At 41.7% G+C, this 5,049-nt stretch overlaps 1 long non-coding RNA gene across 1 annotated transcript in view; it reads left to right on the forward strand.

The window, feature by feature from the left end:
• The window catches only part of LOC135105451 (uncharacterized), a 44,546-nt gene extending 41,457 nt beyond the window's left edge, over positions 1–3,089 (forward strand). The window contains exon 2 of the long non-coding RNA XR_010270852.1: positions 2,278–3,089. This is a non-coding gene — a long non-coding RNA (uncharacterized LOC135105451). The remainder of the gene's footprint in view (positions 1–2,277) is intronic.
• Positions 3,090–5,049: the final 1,960 nt, after the last annotated feature.

Below are 5,049 nucleotides of genomic sequence, written 5' to 3' on the forward strand. Positions count from 1 at the left end.
GATAGATGAATTGGGAAGACAGCCCATTACATTTGTAGATGAGAGAGAGAGAGAGAGAGAGAGAGAGAGAGAGAGAGGAGAGAGAGAGAGAGAGAGAGAGAGAGAGAGAGAGAGAGAGAGAGAGAGAGAGAGAGAGTGTGTGTGTGTGTGTGTGTAAAGATAAAAAGTGATATGTTACTAATTTATCGAAGAGATACACAATTTGACAATATATATGCAAAAAAATACACTAAATACACTATCTATCTATCTATCCATCTATATATCTATCCTTCAATCTCTCTCTCTGCCAGTCTGCCATGCGCACAAGGAAGATAGCCAAAACAAAGCCAAAATATATACATAACCACATAAACTTACAATAGAAACCCAATTTACGAAAACATTTTAATCTTTACTCGCATCTTCATTTTCCTTCACAATGGCGGCTCTACACACAGACAGGAGAGGAGTCTAGTATACGCCACATTCAGCTTCCTGTCCTCTATTGTTGGCGAGATCAATGCTGTTAACTTGTATCTTAACGTGCATCTGTCAGGCCAGTTCACAGAGATACGTGGTGGCGGGTGTGTTGTCTTGCGTTGAGGTTATCGAGTGGTCAGTGTAAATGGTTTGCTAAGGTATTGTTCTGCGCGCTCTGATGTAGACACTGATTGAAGTCGAATAAAAAAGCTCCCAGTTGGTGGTGGGTGTATGTTTATTTCTCCGTTATCAAAGGTTATTTCTTCAGATTAAGTATTGGTTGTGGTTAAGCGGACAGGTTATTATTATCATTATTGGTGTCGTTGGCTTGGTGGTGTGGTGGTTAGCGTGCTCGTCTCGCTGCAGAGAGGCCGCGTGTTTCCGTATCATGACGTCGCTTTTGTTTTGTTCTGAGTAACAGCACAAAGGTATTTCAAGTTAAAAGGATACATTTGGAACATTGGAAACATTTGAAACTTGTATTATCCTCTAATCTCGCAAGATACTTATCTTTATGTGACGTATGTTTGATGAGAGGTTCCAAATAGAGTCGCTCATGAAAAAAAAAGTTTGAGAAGAGACACTCTGCTAACCCTTTTATATCCCAGTGCTATTCGGGTAAAAATATTAATCGCAATGAAAGCGTTGAAAATCATTGCTTAATTACTCATCCATCACTGTCGTATCTCCATTTATTTCAGATGAATAGCTTGCGATTTTATGAAGCTTGAGAATAACTGTCTTTATTACTGAAAAGATTAATTCACAGCTGGATAGACTGCTTGGGTTTGTCTCCCCTCTCACTGTAGGTCCTGTTCACCTGGCATAGAAAATGAATTGGACGAAAAGCGAGTATATTTGTAACGCTACAGCTCTGCCAAGACACCCTCAGCGGGACCCCACTCTTGTAACCCAGACGGAACTTACTGCCTTCTTGATGAGGGAACCATTATGGCCAAGAGGCAGAGTAATGCTTCACGTGTGGCGCTCTGCTGTGGTGGCTCTTCAGGTGTGGTTTGTAGGTTTGTGGGTGTGGTGGTGAAGTGTGGCTCCTCATATGTGGCTCAGGTGTGGTCCTCCAGTTTTGGCCTCCAGGTATGACTCAAGTGTTGCTCAGGTGTGGTTCAGATGTGGCTTCCTAAGTGTGGCTCTCAAGTGTAACCCCAAATAGTGTGCCATAAAGTTGTGCAAGCGGCCAAGTCGGTGGTGTTGAGCGGTCCTGAGTGTTCAAGACGCAATAACTCCAAGAAGTGGCGGTGTATTGCACTTTCTTCACTTTCGTTTGCTATGTATTACACTCTATTCACTTTCATCTCCTCACCTTTATCTTCTCTATCTTCACGTGTACAACATCTAAAATCAACTCCTCGCATTTTCATATTACATTCATCCCTGCTAATTTCACGTGTACAGCATTTAAAATTACCTCGTCGCATTTTCATATCACATTAATTCTCTAGTTTTTTCCTCATTTTAGTGTTTTGGTGGTATTCTTATCGCACCTTCAATCAAACACTGCTCTTATTTTTACATGACTTCCATTGCACTTTTCTCCCCAGTATTACATCTATATTTATTATGTTATACTTAATTGAGCATGGTTACAAATTTCACTTTCTACAGTTAAAAAGAAAGACAAAATGAAGTTATCTAAATCAGACGAAATAAACACATCACAAGATTCCTCCAACTCCACACACACACACACACACACACACACACACACACACACACACACACACACACACACACACACACACACACACACACACACACACGAACCTTCTCCTAAACTTGGCACTCTTGACCTTTCAGACTCGCCCAGGGAAACAGTCACTAATTACCTTGCTGGGCCCTTCCTCCCTCTGCTAATTCCTCCGAGGCTGTTGTTCTTGAGTCTTTACGAAGCAACATCAACTCAAGAACTTCTGACTTTTAACCCATTCACTGCTAGACAATTCTTTTTCCATAATCACACTACCTACTCTGTTTTGTATTCTTATTTTTCATACGACATCCTTAAAGAAGAAACAATGTAAGAATGAGAAAACAAGGGAAGGGAAGGTGCAAGAAGTCTTCAGGTCTACACATGGCTGCTTCCCCTTTATATTTCTTTATGCATACTTATTTATGATATCACAGTCTTCTGAATATGAAAGGACATGAATAAGAAAAAAAAAATAAGTGCAGCTGCAAGAATCCATGAGGGTTACACGCTTTAGTTTAACTGTTTCTTATGTTTTAATAGTTTTGTAGCTTAGAAAAGACAGAATTAATCTTGTATTCTCCAAATTTTTCCGTGGCCATGCTGTTTTTACAACGGTCTGAATGTAAACAAAAGTAAAAGTAAAAGGGAAGAGGGAAAAAAAGAGGAAAATAAAACAAATAACCTCTTTTCTTCTCATTTTTCCATGTACGAGCAGTTTTTCTTTTTAAAGCGGCTTGAATGTAAACAAAGGAACTGTAAAAGGGTAAAGAAAAAAAAGGGGAAGTGGTACAGAAAAAAAAAAAAGAGGAAGGCAAAAAAGAAAAGCGAGGCCCTGAAATCGACGTTCGGAAAGTGGACTGCATTAAGGCGATGAATGTCTCTCTTGTCAATAAAGTGAACTCAAGTATCCGTGAGCCAATACACGTTTTTCGCCGCAACTTACCGTTCTTCAGGTCTTTCGTTACAGCACAGGCGAAGGAGAGAAGGAGAGACGCTGCAAATGGTTCTTCTCAGTTCTGCGGCTTCCCGGCTCCGCAGGCTTGTAGGTTCAGTGGACCGGTTCTTTGTTTGTTTTGGGTCTTTGGATCAGTGCTTGTTTGTTTGTGTATCGGTGCGTGTGTGTGAGTGTTAGTGGGAGTGTGTGTGAGGGAGTGAAAGAGTGATGTGTGAGGGAGTGAGTGAGGGAATGAGAGAGTGAGGGAGAGAGACAGACAGAGAGATTACATATATCTCATTACCCAAATTTTCATCAATTATATAACATCATACAACAAAACCTATTGTTCTTAGACTGCTAATCTACTTACTACTACCACTACTACTACTACTACTACTACTACTACTACTACTACCACCACCACCACCACTACTGATAAACTGTGAGAAGGGAGAACACAATAATAAAAGAGGAAGAAGGGAAAGAGATGAAGTTTACCTGAGAAGCGCATGGCTGGGAATGGCATTAGCGATGGTGGTGGTGGTGGTGGTGGCGGGCGTCAGGAGGCGGGCTGCGGCGTGGCTATCGCGGCTCAGGTGTAGCTCTGGGAAATCGTTCGTCGCAGCGAGAAGGGAATCCAGCTTATGATTTTCCCAGGTGAGGATTCCCACGCCATACATACCAGCTTGGGTTTCTCTCTCTCTCTCTCTCTCTCTCTCTCTCTGTGTTTTTATATCTTGCTTTTCGTCTTCATCTTCTTCCTTTTTCTTTTTTTCTTTTTTCTTCTTCTTTTTCTTCCATTTTTATTCTTCTTCCTTCATCCTTGTTTATTTCTGTTCCTCCATCCTTTTTTATTTTCCTTTTTTCTCTTTTCTTTCTCCCTTCTCTATTTTTCTTATTTTCTTCCTCACACTCTCCCATACATCTTCCTCCCCTTTTAGGTTTACTTCTTTTTGTTCCTCCTCCTCCTCCTCCTCCTCCTCCTCTACACAGTCCTGACTCATCCCATTTGTTTCTCTCTCTCTCTCTCTCTCTCTCTCTCTCTCTCTCTCTCTCTCTCTCTCTCTCTCTCTCTCTCTCTCTCTCTCTCTCTCTCTCTCTCTCTCTCTCTCTCTCTCTCTCTCTCTCTCTCTCAAGTCTCATTTCCTTCTTACCTCCAAAACTATTTCCTCTTCTTCCTTCCATTCACCCCTGTTTCTTCCTCCTGCCTTCATTCCTCTTCTCTTGTCTCTCATGTCTTCCCTTTCATCGTCTATTTTTTCTTCTTCTCTTTCCCCTCTTCTTGTTCTCCCATGTTTTCTCTCCCCACATACCCACATTCCCTTCTATTTTTCGTCTTCTTCCCTCTTGCCTTTTTCCTCTCTTCCCCCTTTCTCTTATTTTCTTTCGTTTCCTCTCCTATCTCCCCTTTTAGAATGCTTTTTTTTTCTATTCTTTTCACTTTCCACCTCCTCCTTCGTTTCTTTTCCTTTTTTTGTTTTCTTCTCCTCTCCTTTTCCTTTCTAAATCTCCTTTTCCAGTAACTTCCTCCTCCTCCTCCTCCTCCTCCTCCTCCTCCTCCTCCTCCTCCTCCTCCTCCTCCTCCTCCTCCTCCTCCTCCTCCTTCCATTTTTTCCCATCCTCTATGTTATCCGCGAACCTTCTCCCTTTTCTCACTTATTTCTCTTCTCGATATCCTCCCACCTCCCCCTCTCTCTCTCTCTCTCTCTCTCTCTCTCTCTCTCTCTCTCTCTCTCTCTCTCTCTCTCTCCCTTCCCCCTTCTTCCTCCTCCTCCTCCGCCTCCGCCTCCTCCTTGTTTTCAGTGTTTGTTTTGAATAGATTGAAGAAAATGTGGTTCGGGAACATTTTTATTTACTGTATTTTCCTTTCTGCTTCTCTTCATTATTGATTTCTTTTTTTTCTTCACCACACATTTTTTTCTTCCGCCATTCATTTATTAGT

The sequence above is a fragment of the Scylla paramamosain genome, chromosome 12, assembly GCF_035594125.1.
Source record: "Scylla paramamosain isolate STU-SP2022 chromosome 12, ASM3559412v1, whole genome shotgun sequence".
Lineage (NCBI taxonomy): Eukaryota > Metazoa > Arthropoda > Malacostraca > Decapoda > Portunidae > Scylla > Scylla paramamosain.